Source organism: Phoenix dactylifera, chromosome 4, assembly GCF_051530095.1.
Source record: "Phoenix dactylifera cultivar Ajwa chromosome 4, Ajwa_hap1_PhDact_Kaust_v1.1, whole genome shotgun sequence".
NCBI lineage: Eukaryota > Viridiplantae > Streptophyta > Magnoliopsida > Arecales > Arecaceae > Phoenix > Phoenix dactylifera.
This window is the reverse complement of record NC_143193.1, coordinates 36,653,977-36,670,362: the sequence shown is the minus strand read 5'-3', so window position 1 is coordinate 36,670,362 and position 16,386 is coordinate 36,653,977. Positions and strand designations below refer to the sequence as shown.

At 48.5% G+C, this 16,386-nt stretch overlaps 37 non-coding genes and 4 pseudogenes across 37 annotated transcripts; all 41 read left to right on the top strand.

The window, feature by feature from the left end:
• Positions 1-67: 67 nt before the first annotated feature.
• Positions 68-186, top strand: LOC149761086 (5S ribosomal RNA). The gene has a single exon (XR_016409862.1). It is a non-coding gene; the product is annotated as a 5S ribosomal RNA (ribosomal RNA).
• A 246-nt stretch (positions 187-432) lies between these two features.
• On the top strand, positions 433-551 carry LOC149761085 (5S ribosomal RNA). The gene has a single exon (XR_016412078.1). It is a non-coding gene; the product is annotated as a 5S ribosomal RNA (ribosomal RNA).
• A 248-nt stretch (positions 552-799) lies between these two features.
• On the top strand, positions 800-918 carry LOC149761084 (5S ribosomal RNA). Its single transcript, XR_016403707.1, has one exon. It is a non-coding gene; the product is annotated as a 5S ribosomal RNA (ribosomal RNA).
• A 246-nt stretch (positions 919-1,164) lies between these two features.
• LOC149761083 (5S ribosomal RNA) lies at positions 1,165-1,283 on the top strand. Its single transcript, XR_016412077.1, has one exon. It is a non-coding gene; the product is annotated as a 5S ribosomal RNA (ribosomal RNA).
• A 247-nt stretch (positions 1,284-1,530) lies between these two features.
• LOC149761082 (5S ribosomal RNA) lies at positions 1,531-1,649 on the top strand. Its single transcript, XR_016412076.1, has one exon. It is a non-coding gene; the product is annotated as a 5S ribosomal RNA (ribosomal RNA).
• A 248-nt stretch (positions 1,650-1,897) lies between these two features.
• LOC149761081 (5S ribosomal RNA) lies at positions 1,898-2,016 on the top strand. Its single transcript, XR_016404804.1, has one exon. It is a non-coding gene; the product is annotated as a 5S ribosomal RNA (ribosomal RNA).
• A 246-nt stretch (positions 2,017-2,262) lies between these two features.
• LOC149761080 (5S ribosomal RNA) lies at positions 2,263-2,381 on the top strand. The gene has a single exon (XR_016401302.1). It is a non-coding gene; the product is annotated as a 5S ribosomal RNA (ribosomal RNA).
• A 247-nt stretch (positions 2,382-2,628) lies between these two features.
• Positions 2,629-2,747, top strand: LOC149761079 (5S ribosomal RNA). Its single transcript, XR_016409861.1, has one exon. It is a non-coding gene; the product is annotated as a 5S ribosomal RNA (ribosomal RNA).
• A 246-nt stretch (positions 2,748-2,993) lies between these two features.
• Positions 2,994-3,112, top strand: LOC149761078 (5S ribosomal RNA). Its single transcript, XR_016407354.1, has one exon. It is a non-coding gene; the product is annotated as a 5S ribosomal RNA (ribosomal RNA).
• Positions 3,113-3,358: 246 nt separating this feature from the next.
• On the top strand, positions 3,359-3,477 carry LOC149761077 (5S ribosomal RNA). The gene has a single exon (XR_016412075.1). It is a non-coding gene; the product is annotated as a 5S ribosomal RNA (ribosomal RNA).
• A 248-nt stretch (positions 3,478-3,725) lies between these two features.
• Positions 3,726-3,844, top strand: LOC149761076 (5S ribosomal RNA). The gene has a single exon (XR_016403706.1). It is a non-coding gene; the product is annotated as a 5S ribosomal RNA (ribosomal RNA).
• Positions 3,845-4,090: 246 nt separating this feature from the next.
• Positions 4,091-4,209, top strand: LOC149761075 (5S ribosomal RNA). Its single transcript, XR_016402226.1, has one exon. It is a non-coding gene; the product is annotated as a 5S ribosomal RNA (ribosomal RNA).
• Positions 4,210-4,457: 248 nt separating this feature from the next.
• Positions 4,458-4,576, top strand: LOC149761074 (5S ribosomal RNA). The gene has a single exon (XR_016400438.1). It is a non-coding gene; the product is annotated as a 5S ribosomal RNA (ribosomal RNA).
• A 246-nt stretch (positions 4,577-4,822) lies between these two features.
• LOC149761073 (5S ribosomal RNA) lies at positions 4,823-4,941 on the top strand (annotated as a pseudogene).
• A 247-nt stretch (positions 4,942-5,188) lies between these two features.
• Positions 5,189-5,307, top strand: LOC149761072 (5S ribosomal RNA). Its single transcript, XR_016403705.1, has one exon. It is a non-coding gene; the product is annotated as a 5S ribosomal RNA (ribosomal RNA).
• Positions 5,308-5,553: 246 nt separating this feature from the next.
• LOC149761071 (5S ribosomal RNA) lies at positions 5,554-5,672 on the top strand. The gene has a single exon (XR_016412074.1). It is a non-coding gene; the product is annotated as a 5S ribosomal RNA (ribosomal RNA).
• A 248-nt stretch (positions 5,673-5,920) lies between these two features.
• Positions 5,921-6,039, top strand: LOC149761070 (5S ribosomal RNA). Its single transcript, XR_016400437.1, has one exon. It is a non-coding gene; the product is annotated as a 5S ribosomal RNA (ribosomal RNA).
• A 246-nt stretch (positions 6,040-6,285) lies between these two features.
• Positions 6,286-6,404, top strand: LOC149761069 (5S ribosomal RNA; annotated as a pseudogene).
• Positions 6,405-6,650: 246 nt separating this feature from the next.
• On the top strand, positions 6,651-6,769 carry LOC149761068 (5S ribosomal RNA). Its single transcript, XR_016406058.1, has one exon. It is a non-coding gene; the product is annotated as a 5S ribosomal RNA (ribosomal RNA).
• A 246-nt stretch (positions 6,770-7,015) lies between these two features.
• LOC149761067 (5S ribosomal RNA) lies at positions 7,016-7,134 on the top strand. The gene has a single exon (XR_016409860.1). It is a non-coding gene; the product is annotated as a 5S ribosomal RNA (ribosomal RNA).
• A 246-nt stretch (positions 7,135-7,380) lies between these two features.
• LOC149761066 (5S ribosomal RNA) lies at positions 7,381-7,499 on the top strand. Its single transcript, XR_016407353.1, has one exon. It is a non-coding gene; the product is annotated as a 5S ribosomal RNA (ribosomal RNA).
• Positions 7,500-7,746: 247 nt separating this feature from the next.
• Positions 7,747-7,865, top strand: LOC149761065 (5S ribosomal RNA). Its single transcript, XR_016403526.1, has one exon. It is a non-coding gene; the product is annotated as a 5S ribosomal RNA (ribosomal RNA).
• Positions 7,866-8,111: 246 nt separating this feature from the next.
• LOC149761064 (5S ribosomal RNA) lies at positions 8,112-8,230 on the top strand. The gene has a single exon (XR_016409859.1). It is a non-coding gene; the product is annotated as a 5S ribosomal RNA (ribosomal RNA).
• Positions 8,231-8,476: 246 nt separating this feature from the next.
• LOC149761063 (5S ribosomal RNA) lies at positions 8,477-8,595 on the top strand. Its single transcript, XR_016402796.1, has one exon. It is a non-coding gene; the product is annotated as a 5S ribosomal RNA (ribosomal RNA).
• A 1,716-nt stretch (positions 8,596-10,311) lies between these two features.
• Positions 10,312-10,430, top strand: LOC149761062 (5S ribosomal RNA). The gene has a single exon (XR_016403703.1). It is a non-coding gene; the product is annotated as a 5S ribosomal RNA (ribosomal RNA).
• Positions 10,431-10,676: 246 nt separating this feature from the next.
• LOC149761061 (5S ribosomal RNA) lies at positions 10,677-10,795 on the top strand (annotated as a pseudogene).
• Positions 10,796-11,041: 246 nt separating this feature from the next.
• LOC149761060 (5S ribosomal RNA) lies at positions 11,042-11,160 on the top strand. Its single transcript, XR_016405952.1, has one exon. It is a non-coding gene; the product is annotated as a 5S ribosomal RNA (ribosomal RNA).
• Positions 11,161-11,406: 246 nt separating this feature from the next.
• LOC149761059 (5S ribosomal RNA) lies at positions 11,407-11,525 on the top strand. The gene has a single exon (XR_016409858.1). It is a non-coding gene; the product is annotated as a 5S ribosomal RNA (ribosomal RNA).
• A 246-nt stretch (positions 11,526-11,771) lies between these two features.
• Positions 11,772-11,890, top strand: LOC149761058 (5S ribosomal RNA). The gene has a single exon (XR_016407352.1). It is a non-coding gene; the product is annotated as a 5S ribosomal RNA (ribosomal RNA).
• A 247-nt stretch (positions 11,891-12,137) lies between these two features.
• Positions 12,138-12,256, top strand: LOC149761057 (5S ribosomal RNA). The gene has a single exon (XR_016409857.1). It is a non-coding gene; the product is annotated as a 5S ribosomal RNA (ribosomal RNA).
• A 246-nt stretch (positions 12,257-12,502) lies between these two features.
• On the top strand, positions 12,503-12,621 carry LOC149761056 (5S ribosomal RNA). The gene has a single exon (XR_016412072.1). It is a non-coding gene; the product is annotated as a 5S ribosomal RNA (ribosomal RNA).
• Positions 12,622-12,869: 248 nt separating this feature from the next.
• On the top strand, positions 12,870-12,988 carry LOC149761055 (5S ribosomal RNA). Its single transcript, XR_016403702.1, has one exon. It is a non-coding gene; the product is annotated as a 5S ribosomal RNA (ribosomal RNA).
• A 246-nt stretch (positions 12,989-13,234) lies between these two features.
• On the top strand, positions 13,235-13,353 carry LOC149761054 (5S ribosomal RNA). The gene has a single exon (XR_016412071.1). It is a non-coding gene; the product is annotated as a 5S ribosomal RNA (ribosomal RNA).
• Positions 13,354-13,601: 248 nt separating this feature from the next.
• LOC149761053 (5S ribosomal RNA) lies at positions 13,602-13,720 on the top strand. Its single transcript, XR_016409856.1, has one exon. It is a non-coding gene; the product is annotated as a 5S ribosomal RNA (ribosomal RNA).
• A 246-nt stretch (positions 13,721-13,966) lies between these two features.
• LOC149761052 (5S ribosomal RNA) lies at positions 13,967-14,085 on the top strand (annotated as a pseudogene).
• A 246-nt stretch (positions 14,086-14,331) lies between these two features.
• LOC149761051 (5S ribosomal RNA) lies at positions 14,332-14,450 on the top strand. The gene has a single exon (XR_016412832.1). It is a non-coding gene; the product is annotated as a 5S ribosomal RNA (ribosomal RNA).
• A 246-nt stretch (positions 14,451-14,696) lies between these two features.
• Positions 14,697-14,815, top strand: LOC149761050 (5S ribosomal RNA). Its single transcript, XR_016409854.1, has one exon. It is a non-coding gene; the product is annotated as a 5S ribosomal RNA (ribosomal RNA).
• Positions 14,816-15,061: 246 nt separating this feature from the next.
• On the top strand, positions 15,062-15,180 carry LOC149761049 (5S ribosomal RNA). The gene has a single exon (XR_016407351.1). It is a non-coding gene; the product is annotated as a 5S ribosomal RNA (ribosomal RNA).
• A 247-nt stretch (positions 15,181-15,427) lies between these two features.
• On the top strand, positions 15,428-15,546 carry LOC149761048 (5S ribosomal RNA). The gene has a single exon (XR_016409853.1). It is a non-coding gene; the product is annotated as a 5S ribosomal RNA (ribosomal RNA).
• A 246-nt stretch (positions 15,547-15,792) lies between these two features.
• Positions 15,793-15,911, top strand: LOC149761047 (5S ribosomal RNA). The gene has a single exon (XR_016409852.1). It is a non-coding gene; the product is annotated as a 5S ribosomal RNA (ribosomal RNA).
• Positions 15,912-16,157: 246 nt separating this feature from the next.
• On the top strand, positions 16,158-16,276 carry LOC149761046 (5S ribosomal RNA). The gene has a single exon (XR_016412070.1). It is a non-coding gene; the product is annotated as a 5S ribosomal RNA (ribosomal RNA).
• The last annotated feature ends 110 nt before the right edge of the window (positions 16,277-16,386 follow it).

The window sequence follows — 16,386 nt, the reverse complement described above, 5'->3', positions numbered from 1 at the left end:
CGCGAATGTCTCGGGCCGTCGAGGTCTGCTGCTTTGTCATAAAAGGGTGTTTCGATGGGCATGTCATGGGTGCGATCATACCAGCACTAATGCACCGGATCCCATCAGAACTCCGCAGTTAAGCGTGCTTGGGCGAGAGTAGTACTAGGATGGGTGACCCCCTGGGAAGTCCTCGTGTTGCACCCCTTTTATTTTTTGCCCGCTTTTTTATTTTTTGATAATATTTATTTTTAATTTTTCGGCTTTTGGCTTTTCCTCTTCGGATAATTTTTTTCCCCCGAAAATAAACTGAGTCCGGAGACTTGCGGTGCCATGCCGCATAGCGGAACAGCGCGTTGAATCCTACGCCAGAACGGCCCCGGCAGCGCGAATGTCTCGGGCCGTCGAGGTCTGCTGCTTTGTCATAAAAGGGAGTTTCGAAGGGCATGTCATGGGTGCGATCATACCAGCACTAATGCACCGGATCCCATCAGAACTCCGCAGTTAAGCGTGCTTGGGCGAGAGTAGTACTAGGATGGGTGACCCCCTGGGAAGTCCTCGTGTTGCACCCTTTTTATTTTTTTCTCCACTTTTTTATTTTTTGATAATATTTATTTTTAATTTTTCGGCTTTTGGCTTTTCCTCTTCGGATAATTTTTTTCCCCCGAAAATAAACTGAGTCCGGAGACTGGCGGTGCCATGCCGCATAGCGGGAATAGCGCGTTGAATCCTACGCCAGAACGGCCCCGGCGGCGCGAATGTCTCGGGCCGTCGAGGTCTGCTGCTTTGTCATAAAAGGGAGTTTCGATGGGCATGTCATGGGTGCGATCATACCAGCACTAATGCACCGGATCCCATCAGAAATCCGCAGTTAAGCGTGCTTGGGCGAGAGTAGTACTAGGATGGGTGACCCCCTGGGAAGTCCTCGTGTTGCACCCCTTTTATTTTTTGCCCGCTTTTTTATTTTTTGATAATATTTATTTTTAATTTTTTGGCTTTTGGCTTTTCCTCTTCGGATAATTTTTTTCCCCCGAAAATAAACTGAGTCCGGAGACTCGCGGTGCCATGCCGCATAGCGGAACAGCGCGTTGAATCCTACGCCAGAACGGCCCCGGCAGCGCGAATGTCTCGGGCCGTCGAGGTCTGCTGCTTTGTCATAAAAGGGAGTTTCGAAGGGCATGTCATGGGTGCGATCATACCAGCACTAATGCACCGGATCCCATCAGAACTCCGCAGTTAAGCGTGCTTGGGCGAGAGTAGTACTAGGATGGGTGACCCCCTGGGAAGTCCTCGTGTTGCACCCTTTTTATTTTTTTCTCCACTTTTTTATTTTTTGATAATATTTATTTTTAATTTTTCGGCTTTTGGCTTTTCCTCTTCGGATAATTTTTTTCCCCCGAAAATAAACTGAGTCCGGAGACTCGCGGTGCCATGCCGCATAGCGGGAAAGCGCGTTGAATCCTACGCCAGAACGGCCCCGGCAGCGCGAATGTCTCGGGCCGTCGAGGTCTGCTGCTTTGTCATAAAAGGGAGTTTCGAAGGGCATGTCATGGGTGCGATCATACCAGCACTAATGCACCGGATCCCATCAGAACTCCGCAGTTAAGCGTGCTTGGGCGAGAGTAGTACTAGGATGGGTGACCCCCTGGGAAGTCCTCGTGTTGCACCCTTTTTATTTTTTTCTCCACTTTTTTATTTTTTGATAATATTTATTTTTAATTTTTCGGCTTTTGGCTTTTCCTCTTCGGATAATTTTTTTCCCCCGAAAATAAACTGAGTCCGGAGACTGGCGGTGCCATGCCGCATAGCGGGAATAGCGCGTTGAATCCTACGCCAGAACGGCCCCGGCGGCGCGAATGTCTCGGGCCGTCGAGGTCTGCTGCTTTGTCATAAAAGGGAGTTTCGATGGGCATGTCATGGGTGCGATCATTCCAGCACTAATGCACCGGATCCCATCAGAAATCCGCAGTTAAGCGTGCTTGGGCGAGGGTAGTACTAGGATGGGTGACCCCCTGGGAAGTCCTCGTGTTGCACCCCTTTTATTTTTTGCCCGCTTTTTTATTTTTTGATAATATTTATTTTTAATTTTTTGGCTTTTGGCTTTTCCTCTTCGGATAATTTTTTTCCCCCGAAAATAAACTGAGTCCGGAGACTCGCGGTGCCATGCCGCATAGCGGAACAGCGCGTTGAATCCTACGCCAGAACGGCCCCGGCAGCGCGAATGTCTCGGGCCGTCGAGGTCTGCTGCTTTGTCATAAAAGGGAGTTTCGAAGGGCATGTCATGGGTGCGATCATACCAGCACTAATGTACCGGATCCCATCAGAACTCCGCAGTTAAGCGTGCTTGGGCGAGAGTAGTACTAGGATGGGTGACCCCCTGGGAAGTCCTCGTGTTGCACCCTTTTTATTTTTTTCTCCACTTTTTTATTTTTTGATAATATTTATTTTTAATTTTTCGGCTTTTGGCTTTTCCTCTTCGGATAATTTTTTTCCCCCGAAAATAAACTGAGTCCGGAGACTGGCGGTGCCATGCCGCATAGCGGAACAGCGCGTTGAATCCTACGCCAGAACGGCCCCGGCAGCGCGAATGTCTCGGGCCGTCGAGGTCTGCTGCTTTGTCATAAAAGGGAGTTTCGAAGGGCATGTCATGGGTGCGATCATACCAGCACTAATGCACCGGATCCCATCAGAACTCCGCAGTTAAGCGTGCTTGGGCGAGAGTAGTACTAGGATGGGTGACCCCCTGGGAAGTCCTCGTGTTGCACCCCTTTTATTTATTGCCCGCTTTTTTATTTTTTGATAACATTTATTTTTTATTTTTCGGCTTTTGGCTTTTCCTCTTCGGATAATTTTTTTCCCCCGAAAATAAACTGAGTCCGGAGACTGGCGGTGCCATGCCGCATAGCGGAACGGCGTGTTGAATCCTACGCCAGAACGGCCCCGGCAGCGCGAATGTCTCGGGCCGTCGAGGTCTGCTACTTTGTTATAAAAGGGAGTTTCGAAGGGCATGTCTTGGGTGCGATCATACCAGCACTAATGCACCGGATCCTATCAGAACTCCGCAGTTAAGCGTGCTTGGGCGAGAGTAGTACTAGGATGGGTGACCCCCTGGGAAGTCCTCATGTTGCACCCTTTTTATTTTTTGCCCGCTTTTTTATTTTTTGATAATATTTATTTTTAATTTTTTGGCTTTTGGCTTTTCCTCTTCGGATAATTTTTTTCCCCCGAAAATAAACTGAGTCCGGAGACTGGCGGTGCCATGCCGCATAGCGGAACAGCGCGTTGAAACCTACGCCAGAACGGCCCCGGCAGCGCGAATGTCTCGGGCCGTCGAGGTCTGCTGCTTTGTCATAAAAGGGAGTTTCGAAGGGCATGTCATGGGTGCGATCATACCAGCACTAATGCACCGGATCCCATCAGAACTCCGCAGTTAAGCGTGCTTGGGCGAGAGTAGTACTAGGATGGGTGACCCCCTGGGAAGTCCTCGTGTTGCACCCTTTTTATTTTTTTCTCCACTTTTTTATTTTTTGATAATATTTATTTTTAATTTTTCGGCTTTTGGCTTTTCCTCTTCGGATAATTTTTTTCCCCCGAAAATAAACTGAGTCCGGAGACTGGCGGTGCCATGCCGCATAGCGGGAATAGCGCGTTGAATCCTACGCCAGAACGGCCCCGGCGGCGCGAATGTCTCGGGCCGTCGAGGTCTGCTGCTTTGTCATAAAAGGGAGTTTCGATGGGCATGTCATGGGTGCGATCATACCAGCACTAATGCACCGGATCCCATCAGAAATCCGCAGTTAAGCGTGCTTGGGCGAGAGTAGTACTAGGATGGGTGACCCCCTGGGAAGTCCTCGTGTTGCACCCCTTTTATTTTTTGCCCGCTTTTTTATTTTTTGATAATATTTATTTTTAATTTTTTGGCTTTTGGCTTTTCCTCTTCGGATAATTTTTTTCCCCCGAAAATAAACTGAGTCCGGAGACTCGCGGTGCCATGCCGCATAGCGGAACAGCGCGTTGAATCCTACGCCAGAACGGCCCCGGCAGCGCGAATGTCTCGGGCCGTCGAGGTCTGCTGCTTTGTCATAAAAGGGAGTTTCGAAGGGCATGTCATGGGTGCGATCATACCAGCACTAATGCACCGGATTCCATCAGAACTCCGCAGTTAAGCGTGCTTGGGCGAGAGTAGTACTAGGATGGGTGACCCCCTGGGAAGTCCTCGTGTTGCACCCTTTTTATTTTTTTCTCCACTTTTTTATTTTTTGATAATATTTATTTTTAATTTTTCGGCTTTTGGCTTTTCCTCTTCGGATAATTTTTTTCCCCCGAAAATAAACTGAGTCCGGAGACTGGCGGTGCCATGCCGCATAGCGGGAATAGCGCGTTGAATCCTACGCCAGAACGGCCCCGGCGGCGCGAATGTCTCGGGCCGTCGAGGTCTGCTGCTTTGTCAGAAAAGGGAGTTTCGATGGGCATGTCATGGGTGTGATCATACCAGCACTAATGCACCGGATCCCATCAGAACTCCGCAGTTAAGCGTGCTTGGGCGAGAGTAGTACTAGGATGGGTGACCCCCTGGGAAGTCCTCGTGTTGCACCCCTTTTATTTTTTGCCCGCTTTTTTATTTTTTGATAATATTTATTTTTAATTTTTCGGCTTTTGGCTTTTCCTCTTCGGATAATTTTTTTCCCCCGAAAATAAACTGAGTCCGGAGACTCGCGGTGCCATGCCGCATAGCGGAACAGCGCGTTGAATCCTACGCCAGAACGGCCCCGGCAGCGCGAATGTCTCGGGCCGTCGCGGTCTGCTGCTTTGTCATAAAAGGGAGTTTCGAAGGGCATGTCATGGGTGCGATCATACCAGCACTAATGCACCGGATCCCATCATAACTCCGTAGTTAGGCGTGCTTGGGCGAGAGAAGTACTAGGATGGGTGACCCCCTGGGAAGTCCTCGTATTGCACCCTTTTTATTTTTTGCCCGCTTTTTTATTTTTTGATAATATTTATTTTTAATTTTTCGGCTTTTGGCTTTTCCTCTTCGGATAATTTTTTTCCCCCGAAAATAAACTGAGTCCGGAGACTGGCGGTGCCATGCCGCATAGCGGGAATAGCGCGTTGAATCCTACGCCAGAACGGCCCCGGCGGCGCGAATGTCTCGGGCCGTCGAGGTCTGCTGCTTTGTCATAAAAGGGAGTTTCGATGGGCATGTCATGGGTGCGATCATACCAGCACTAATGCACCGGATCCCATCAGAAATCCGCAGTTAAGCGTGCTTGGGCGAGAGTAGTACTAGGATGGGTGACCCCCTGGGAAGTCCTCGTGTTGCACCCCTTTTATTTTTTGCCCGCTTTTTTATTTTTTGATAATATTTATTTTTAATTTTTTGGCTTTTGGCTTTTCCTCTTCGGATAATTTTTTTCCCCCGAAAATAAACTGAGTCCGGAGACTCGCGGTGCCATGCCGCATAGCGGAACAGCGCGTTGAATCCTACGCCAGAACGGCCCCGGCAGCGCGAATGTCTCGGGCCGTCGAGGTCTGCTGCTTTGTCATAAAAGGGAGTTTCGAAGGGCATGTCATGGGTGCGATCATACCAGCACTAATGCACCGGATCCCATCAGAACTCCGCAGTTAAGCGTGCTTGGGCGAGAGTAGTACTAGGATGGGTGACCCCCTGGGAAGTCCTCGTGTTGCACCCTTTTTATTTTTTTCTCCACTTTTTTATTTTTTGATAATATTTATTTTTAATTTTTCGGCTTTTGGCTTTTCCTCTTCGGATAATTTTTTTCCCCCGAAAATAAACTGAGTCCGGAGACTGGCGGTGCCATGCCGCATAGCGGGAATAGCGCGTTGAATCCTACGCCAGAACGGCCCCGGCGGCGCGAATGTCTCGGGCCGTCGAGGTCTGCTGCTTTGTCATAAAAGGGAGTTTCGATGGGCATGTCATGGGTGTGATCATACCAGCACTAATGCACCGGATCCCATCAGAACTCCGCAGTTAAGCGTGCTTGGGCGAGAGTAGTACTAGGATGGGTGACCCCCTGGGAAGTCCTCGTGTTGCACCCCTTTTATTTTTTGCCCGCTTTTTTATTTTTTGATAATATTTATTTTTAATTTTTCGGCTTTTGGCTTTTCCTCTTCGGATAATTTTTTTCCCCCGAAAATAAACTGAGTCCGGAGACTCGCGGTGCCATGCCGCATAGCGGAACAGCGCGTTGAATCCTACGCCAGAACGGCCCCGGCAGCGCGAATGTCTCGGGCCGTCGCGGTCTGCTGCTTTGTCATAAAAGGGAGTTTCGAAGGGCATGTCATGGGTGCGATCATACCAGCACTAATGCACCGGATCCCATCATAACTCCGTAGTTAGGCGTGCTTGGGCGAGAGAAGTACTAGGATGGGTGACCCCCTGGGAAGTCCTCGTATTGCACCCTTTTTATTTTTTGCCCGCTTTTTTATTTTTTGATAATATTTATTTTTAATTTTTTGGCTTTTGGCTTTTCCTCTTCGGATAATTTTTTCCCCCCGAAAATAAACTGAGTCCGGAGACTGGCGGTGCCATGCCGCATAGCGGAACAGCGCGTTGAATCCTACGACAGAACGGCCCCGGCAGCGCGAATGTCTCGGGTCGTCGAGGTCTGCTGCTTTGTCATAAAAGGGAGTTTCGAAGGGCATGTCATGGGTGCGATCATACCAGCACTAATGCACCGGATCCCATCAGAACTCCGCAGTTAAGAGTGCTTGGGCGAGAGTAGTACTAGGATGGGTGACCCCCTGGGAAGTCCTCGTGTTGCACCCCTTTTATTTTTTGCCCGCTTTTTTATTTTTTGATAACATTTATTTTTTATTTTTCGGCTTTTGGCTTTTCCTCTTCGGATAATTTTTTTCCCCCGAAAATAAACTGAGTCCGGAGACTGGCGGTGCCATGCCGCATAGCGGAACAGCGCGTTGAATCCTACGCCAGAACGGCCCCGGCAGCGCGAATGTCTCGGGCCGTCGAGGTCTGCTGCTTTGTCATAAAAGGGAGTTTCGAAGGGCATGTCATGGGTGCGATCATACCAGCACTAATGCACCGGATCCCATCAGAACTCCGCAGTTAAGCGTGCTTGGGCGAGAGTAGTACTAGGATGGGTGACCCCCTGGGAAGTCCTCGTGTTGCACCCCTTTTATTTATTGCCCGCTTTTTTATTTTTTGATAACATTTATTTTTTATTTTTCGGCTTTTGGCTTTTCCTCTTCGGATAATTTTTTTCCCCCGAAAATAAACTGAGTCCAGAGACTGGCGGTGCCATGCCGCATAGCGGAACGGCGTGTTGAATCCTACGCCAGAACGGCCCCGGCAGCGCGAATGTCTCGGGCCGTCGAGGTCTGCTACTTTGTCATAAAAGGGAGTTTCGAAGGGCATGTCTTGGGTGCGATCATACCAGCACTAATGCACCGGATCCTATCAGAACTCCGCAGTTAAGCGTGCTTGGGCGAGAGTAGTACTAGGATGGGTGACCCCCTGGGAAGTCCTCATGTTGCACCCTTTTTATTTTTTGCCCGCTTTTTTATTTTTTGATAATATTTATTTTTAATTTTTTGGCTTTTGGCTTTTCCTCTTCGGATAATTTTTTTCCCCCGACAATAAACTGGGTCCGGAGACTGGCGGTGCCATGCCGCATAGCGGGACCAGCGCGTTGAATCCTACGCCAGAACGGCCCCGGCAGCGCGAATGTCTCGGGCCGTCGAGGTCTGCTGCTTTGTCATAAAAGGGAGTTTCGAAGGGCATATCATGGGTGCGATCATACCAGCACTAATGCACCGGATCCCATCAGAACTCCGCAGTTAAGCGTGCTTGGCCGAGAGTAGTACTAGGATGGGTGACCCCCTGGGAAGTCCTCGTGTTGCACCCCTTTTATTTTTTGCCCGCTTTTTTCTTTTTTGATAACATTTATTTTTAATTTTTTGGCTTTTGGCTTTTCCTCTTCGGATAATTTTTTTCCCTCGAAAATAAACTGAGTCCGGAGACTCGCGGTGCCATGCCGCATAGCGGAACAGCGCATTGAATCCTACGCCAGAACGGCCCCGGCAGCGCGAATGTCTCGGGCCGTCGAGGTCTGCTGCTTTGTCATAAAAGGGTGTTTCGATGGGCATGTCATGGGTGCGATCATACCAGCACTAATGCACCGGATCCCATCAGAACTCCGCAGTTAAGCGTGCTTGGGCGAGAGTAGTACTAGGATGGGTGACCCCCTGGGAAGTCCTCGTGTTGCACCCCTTTTATTTTTTGCCCGCTTTTTTATTTTTTGATAATATTTATTTTTAATTTTTCGGCTTTTGGCTTTTCCTCTTCGGATAATTTTTTTTCCCCGAAAATAAACTGAGTCCGGAGACTCGCGGTGCCATGCCGCATAGCGGAACAGCGCGTTGAATCCTACGCCAGAACGGCCCCGGCAGCGCGAATGTCTCGGGCCGTCGAGGTCTGCTGCTTTGTCATAAAAGGGAGTTTCGAAGGGCATGTCATGGGTGCGATCGTACCAGCACTAATGCACCGGATCCCATCAGAACTCCGCAGTTAAGCGTGCTTGGGCGAGAGTAGTACTAGGATGGGTGACCCCCTGGGAAGTCCTCGTGTTGCACCCTTTTTATTTTTTTCTCCACTTTTTTATTTTTTGATAATATTTATTTTTAATTTTTCGGCTTTTGGCTTGACGCAATCGGGGTGGGCTGCAGATTTTTTTCTTCTTGAGAATGGCTGAATCTTTCTTCTCTTTTTTTTTTTTCCAAGCAATGGCAATGGAGGCTAGGGTTCTTTGTGGTGGAAGGAAGGAGGAAGAAGATGGGTTGCTGGTTGGTGAGGTTGGGTTCAAGGAGGGTCAACCAATGGACCAAAATTAGGCACCAATTTTGTGGGGGCTGAAATTGGCTAGACTAATTTTTTTAGGCTGAATTGGGTTGTGTGGAGTCCTAATGGCAATAGGACTTAGAGGAGGACGTGGGAAAGGAGTCTTGGGTGTGAGGGAGGTGCTGAAATGCTGATGTGGCACTCAAGGAGGGTGCACACAAGAGGTGGAGGCGTGAGAACAAAAGAAGGGATAAGGATAAACTTGAGTTTGTTAGGGAAATCTCATCCAAAACCAACCCAATTTCAAATGGCGTGAAGGGGAGGCGTCCCACCTTCCCTCAGCCCCTTTGGCATCGCACCAGCAAGAGGAGTAGCCTCTCTTCATGCAAACAAATCATAATTTCGAAATCCAAAAGAAAACTAACTTCATTCATCATACCCTTCTTTATATAGAAAGAAAGGTTGGCACAGAATTTTAAATTGGACTCCTAATTACATGAGGACTCAATTCAAAATTTAAATTTTCTAATTGACCAATCAAAGGCCTTGACACCTAAGCCTAGACACCTAGGAATCCATTCCTTATGGCGTGTGGATTGAAACCCATCAAAAGAAATTCAGCCGCATGCCACGAGTTGGAATCTAGGTGGAACTCCTTCTCGGGTACCAACATCAGCATGAAGTTCGGGAGACTCCTCAAATTTCATCTGATCTCCAAATTTCATGTTCTTATAGTCATTGGAAAGCTACGGATGTCTACTTTCCAACAAAATTTGAATCAACTTAATCAGACTTCTATAGCTTCCAAAATCTTCAAAATACCACATGGTATTCAATCTGTCACGGATTTCAACTGGATTTGAACTCTGAATTTCTTCCATATGTGAGAGATCTTCATGGTTGAACTTCTCCACGTGATGAGTGATGATCTTCACGGCATTAGGAATCCTTCTTAATGGCACTCAATTATAAGGACTCAATCTTAAACACATGGACTCAATCCTCTCACATAAGGACTCAATTTCACTCATACGACTAAACTAAATTCTCCACACATGACCCAATATGACTTGACTCAATCCTTGCATAACATGGACTCTTTTGATGCCACTTGGCATTCAATTGCAAACATAAATCAGCAAATTGCAAACCCAAAATAAGAACTCAAATAAACCCAAAATAAAAGGACTCAATGTGACCAAAATAAAATAGACTCAATCCAATTAAATGCTAGAAATTACGAACCCAATGTGTTTTCGGGCACTCCCAAGCAAGAATCCAAACTCGACGTACATCCATTATGATTTGGGCTCGTGCTCCTGCATCATGGCTTTTCCTCTTCGGATAATTTTTTTCCCCCGAAAATAAACTGAGTCCGGAGACTGGCGGTGCCATGCCGCATAGCGGGAATAGCGCGTTGAATCCTACGCCAGAACGGCCCCGGCGGCGCGAATGTCTCGGGCCGTCGAGGTCTGCTGCTTTGTCATAAAAGGGAGTTTCGATGGGCATGTCATGGGTGCGATCATACCAGCACTAATGCACCGGATCCCATCAGAAATCCGCAGTTAAGCGTGCTTGGGCGAGAGTAGTACTAGGATGGGTGACCCCCTGGGAAGTCCTCGTGTTGCACCCCTTTTATTTTTTGCCCGCTTTTTTATTTTTTGATAATATTTATTTTTAATTTTTCGGCTTTTGGCTTTTCCTCTTCGGATAATTTTTTTCCCCCGAAAATAAACTGAGTCCGGAGACTCGCGGTGCCATGCCGCATAGCGGAACAGCGCGTTGAATCCTACGCCAGAACGGCCCCGGCAGCGCGAATGTCTCGGGCCGTCGCGGTCTGCTGCTTTGTCATAAAAGGGAGTTTCGAAGGGCATGTCATGGGTGCGATCATACCAGCACTAATGCACCGGATCCCATCATAACTCCGTAGTTAGGCGTGCTTGGGCGAGAGAAGTACTAGGATGGGTGACCCCCTGGGAAGTCCTCGTATTGCACCCTTTTTATTTTTTGCCCGCTTTTTTATTTTTTGATAATATTTATTTTTAATTTTTTGGCTTTTGGCTTTTCCTCTTCGGATAATTTTTTCCCTCCGAAAATAAACTGAGTCCGGAGACTGGCGGTGCCATGCCGCATAGCGGAACAGCGCGTTGAATCCTACGACAGAACGGCCCCGGCAGCGCGAATGTCTCGGGCCGTCGAGGTCTGCTGCTTTGTCATAAAAGGGAGTTTCGAAGGGCATGTCATGGGTGCGATCATACCAGCACTAATGCACCGGATCCCATCAGAACTCCGCAGTTAAGAGTGCTTGGGCGAGAGTAGTACTAGGATGGGTGACCCCCTGGGAAGTCCTCGTGTTGCACCCCTTTTATTTTTTGCCCGCTTTTTTATTTTTTGATAACATTTATTTTTTATTTTTCGGCTTTTGGCTTTTCCTCTTCGGATAATTTTTTTCCCCCGAAAATAAACTGAGTCCGGAGACTGGCGGTGCCATGCCGCATAGCGGAACAGCGCGTTGAATCCTACGCCAGAACGGCCCCGGCAGCGCGAATGTCTCGGGCCGTCGAGGTCTGCTGCTTTGTCATAAAAGGGAGTTTCGAAGGGCATGTCATGGGTGCGATCATACCAGCACTAATGCACCGGATCCCATCAGAACTCCGCAGTTAAGCGTGCTTGGGCGAGAGTAGTACTAGGATGGGTGACCCCCTGGGAAGTCCTCGTGTTGCACCCCTTTTATTTATTGCCCGCTTTTTTATTTTTTGATAACATTTATTTTTTATTTTTCGGCTTTTGGCTTTTCCTCTTCGGATAATTTTTTTCCCCCGAAAATAAACTGAGTCCAGAGACTGGCGGTGCCATGCCGCATAGCGGAACGGCGTGTTGAATCCTACGCCAGAACGGCCCCGGCAGCGCGAATGTCTCGGGCCGTCGAGGTCTGCTACTTTGTCATAAAAGGGAGTTTCGAAGGGCATGTCTTGGGTGCGATCATACCAGCACTAATGCACCGGATCCTATCAGAACTCCGCAGTTAAGCGTGCTTGGGCGAGAGTAGTACTAGGATGGGTGACCCCCTGGGAAGTCCTCATGTTGCACCCTTTTTATTTTTTGCCCGCTTTTTTATTTTTTGATAATATTTATTTTTAATTTTTTGGCTTTTGGCTTTTCCTCTTCGGATAATTTTTTTCCCCCGACAATAAACTGGGTCCGGAGACTGGCGGTGCCATGCCGCATAGCGGGACCAGCGCGTTGAATCCTACGCCAGAACGGCCCCGGCAGCGCGAATGTCTCGGGCCGTCGAGGTCTGCTGCTTTGTCATAAAAGGGAGTTTCGAAGGGCATATCATGGGTGCGATCATACCAGCACTAATGCACCGGATCCCATCAGAACTCCGCAGTTAAGCGTGCTTGGGCGAGAGTAGTACTAGGATGGGTGACCCCCTGGGAAGTCCTCGTGTTGCACCCCTTTTATTTTTTGCCCGCTTTTTTCTTTTTTGATAACATTTATTTTTAATTTTTTGGCTTTTGGCTTTTCCTCTTCGGATAATTTTTTTCCCTCGAAAATAAACTGAGTCCGGAGACTCGCGGTGCCATGCCGCATAGCGGAACAGCGCATTGAATCCTACGCCAGAACGGCCCCGGCAGCGCGAATGTCTCGGGCCGTCGAGGTCTGCTGCTTTGTCATAAAAGGGAGTTTCGAAGGGCATGTCATGGGTGCGATCATACCAGCACTAATGCACCGGATCCCATCAGAACTCCGCAGTTAAGCGTGCTTGGGCGAGAGTAGTACTAGGATGGGTGACCCCCTGGGAAGTCCTCGTGTTGCACCCTTTTTATTTTTTTCTCCACTTTTTTATTTTTTGATAATATTTATTTTTAATTTTTTGGCTTTTGGCTTTTCCTCTTCGGATAATTTTTTTTCCCCGAAAATAAACTGAGTCCGGAGACTGGCGGTGCCATGCCGCATAGCGGGAATAGCGCGTTGAATCCTACGCCAGAACGGCCCCGGCGGCGCGAATTTCTCGGGCCGTCGAGGTCTGCTGCTTTGTCATAAAAGGGAGTTTCGATGGGCATGTCATGGGTGCGATCATACCAGCACTAATGCACCGGATCCCATCAGAAATCCGCAGTTAAGCGTGCTTGGGCGAGAGTAGTACTAGGATGGGTGACCCCCTGGGAAGTCCTCGTGTTGCACCCCTTTTATTTTTTGCCCGCTTTTTTATTTTTTGATAATATTTATTTTTAATTTTTTGGCTTTTGGCTTTTCCTCTTCGGATAATTTTTTTCCCCCGAAAATAAACTGAGTCCGGAGACTCGCGGTGCCATGCCGCATAGCGGAACAGCGCGTTGAATCCTACGCCAGAACGGCCCCGGCAGCGCGAATGTCTCGGGCCGTCGAGGTCTGCTGCTTTGTCATAAAAGGGAGTTTCGAAGGGCATGTCATGGGTGCGATCATACCAGCACTAATGCACCGGATCCCATCAGAACTCCGCAGTTAAGCGTGCTTGGGCGAGAGTAGTACTAGGATGGGTGACCCCCTGGGAAGTCCTCGTGTTGCACCCTTTTTATTTTTTTCTCCACTTTTTTATTTTTTGATAATATTTATTTTTAATTTTTCGGCTTTTGGCTTTTCCTCTTCGGATAATTTTTTTCCCCCGAAAATAAACTGAGTCCGGAGACTGGCGGTGCCATGCCGCATAGCGGGAATAGCGCGTTGAATCCTACGCCAGAACGGCCCCGGCGGCGCGAATGTCTCGGGCCGTCGAGGTCTGCTGCTTTGTCATAAAAGGGAGTTTCGATGGGCATGTCATGGGTGCGATCATACCAGCACTAATGCACCGGATCCCATCAGAACTCCGCAGTTAAGCGTGCTTGGGCGAGAGTAGTACTAGGATGGGTGACCCCCTGGGAAGTCCTCGTGTTGCACCCCTTTTATTTTTTGCCCGCTTTTTTATTTTTTGATAATATTTATTTTTAATTTTTCGGCTTTTGGCTTTTCCTCTTCGGATAATTTTTTTCCCCCGAAAATAAACTGAGTCCGGAGACTCGCGGTGCCATGCCGCATAGCGGAACAGCGCGTTGAATCCTACGCCAGAACGGCCCCGGCAGCGCGAATGTCTCGGGCCGTCGCGGTCTGCTGCTTTGTCATAAAAGGGAGTTTCGAAGGGCATGTCATGGGTGCGATCATACCAGCACTAATGCACCGGATCCCATCATAACTCCGTAGTTAGGCGTGCTTGGGCGAGAGAAGTACTAGGATGGGTGACCCCCTGGGAAGTCCTCGTATTGCACCCTTTTTATTTTTTGCCCGCTTTTTTATTTTTTGATAATATTTATTTTTAATTTTTTGGCTTTTGGCTTTTCCTCTTCGGATAATTTTTCCCCCCCGAAAATAAACTGAGTCCGGAGACTGGCGGTGCTATGCCGCATAGCGGAACAGCGCGTTGAATCCTACGACAGAACGGCCCCGGCAGCGCGAATGTCTCGGGCCGTCGAGGTCTGCTGCTTTGTCATAAAAGGGAGTTTCGAAGGGCATGTCATGGGTGCGATCATACCAGCACTAATGCACCGGATCCCATCAGAACTCCGCAGTTAAAAGTGCTTGGGCGAGAGTAGTACTAGGATGGGTGACCCCCTGGGAAGTCCTCGTGTTGCACCCCTTTTATTTTTTGCCCGCTTTTTTATTTTTTGATAACATTTATTTTTTATTTTTCGGCTTTTGGCTTTTCCTCTTCGGATAATTTTTTTCCCCCGAAAATAAACTGAGTCCGGAGACTGGCGGTGCCATGCCGCATAGCGGAACAGCGCGTTGAATCCTACGCCAGAACGGCCCCGGCAGCGCGAATGTCTCGGGCCGTCGAGGTCTGCTGCTTTGTCATAAAAGGGAGTTTCGAAGGGCATGTCATGGGTGCGATCATACCAGCACTAATGCACCGGATCCCATCAGAACTCCGCAGTTAAGCGTGCTTGGGCGAGAGTAGTACTAGGATGGGTGACCCCCTGGGAAGTCCTCGTGTTGCACCCCTTTTATTTATTGCCCGCTTTTTTATTTTTTGATAACATTTATTTTTTATTTTTCGGCTTTTGGCTTTTCCTCTTCGGATAATTTTTTTCCCCCGAAAATAAACTGAGTCCAGAGACTGGCGGTGCCATGCCGCATAGCGGAACGGCGTGTTGAATCCTACGCCAGAACGGCCCCGGCAGCGCGAATGTCTCGGGCCGTCGAGGTCTGCTACTTTGTCATAAAAGGGAGTTTCGAAGGGCATGTCTTGGGTGCGATCATACCAGCACTAATGCACCGGATCCTATCAGAACTCCGCAGTTAAGCGTGCTTGGGCGAGAGTAGTACTAGGATGGGTGACCCCCTGGGAAGTCCTCATGTTGCACCCTTTTTATTTTTTGCCCGCTTTTTTATTTTTTGATAATATTTATTTTTAATTTTTTGGCTTTTGGCTTTTCCTCTTCGGATAATTTTTTTCCCCCGACAATAAACTGGGTCCGGAGACTGGCGGTGCCATGCCGCATAGCGGGACCAGCGCGTTGAATCCTACGCCAGAACGGCCCCGGCAGCGCGAATGTCTCGGGCCGTCGAGGTCTGCTGCTTTGTCATAAAAGGGAGTTTCGAAGGGCATATCATGGGTGCGATCATACCAGCACTAATGCACCGGATCCCATCAGAACTCCGCAGTTAAGCGTGCTTGGGCGAGAGTAGTACTAGGATGGGTGACCCCCTGGGAAGTCCTCGTGTTGCACCCCTTTTATTTTTTGCCCGCTTTTTTCTTTTTTGATAACATTTATTTTTAATTTTTTGGCTTTTGGCTTTTCCTCTTCGGATAATTTTTTTCCCTCGAAAATAAACTGAGTCCGGAGACTCGCGGTGCCATGCCGCATAGCGGAACAGCGCATTGAATCCTACGCCAGAACGGCCCCAGCAGCGCGAATGTCTCGGGCCGTCGAGGTCTGCTGCTTTGTCATAAAAGGGTGTTTCGATGGGCATGTCATGGGTGCGATCATACCAGCACTAATGCACCGGATCCCATCAGAACTCCGCAGTTAAGCGTGCTTGGGCGAGAGTAGTACTAGGATGGGTGACCCCCTGGGAAGTCCTCGTGTTGCACCCCTTTTATTTTTTGCCCGCTTTTTTATTTTTTGATAATATTTATTTTTAATTTTTCGGCTTTTGGCTTTTCCTCTTCGGATAATTTTTTTCCCCCGAAAATAAACTGAGTCCGGAGACTCGCGGTGCCATGCCGCATAGCGGAACAGCGCGTTGAATCCTACGCCAGAACGGCCCCGGCAGCGCGAATGTCTCGGGCCGTCGAGGTCTGCTGCTTTGTCATAAAAGGGAGTTTCGAAGGGCATGTCATGGGTGCGATCATACCAGCACTAATGCACCGGATCCCATCAGAACTCCGCAGTTAAGCGTGCTTGGGCGAGAGTAGTACTAGGATGGGTGACCCCCTGGGAAGTCCTCGTGTTGCACCCTTTTTATTTTTTTCTCCACTTTTTTATTTTTTGATAATATTTATTTTTAATTTTTCGGCTTTTGGCTTTTCCTCTTCGGATAATTTTTTTCCCCCGAAAATAAACTGAGTC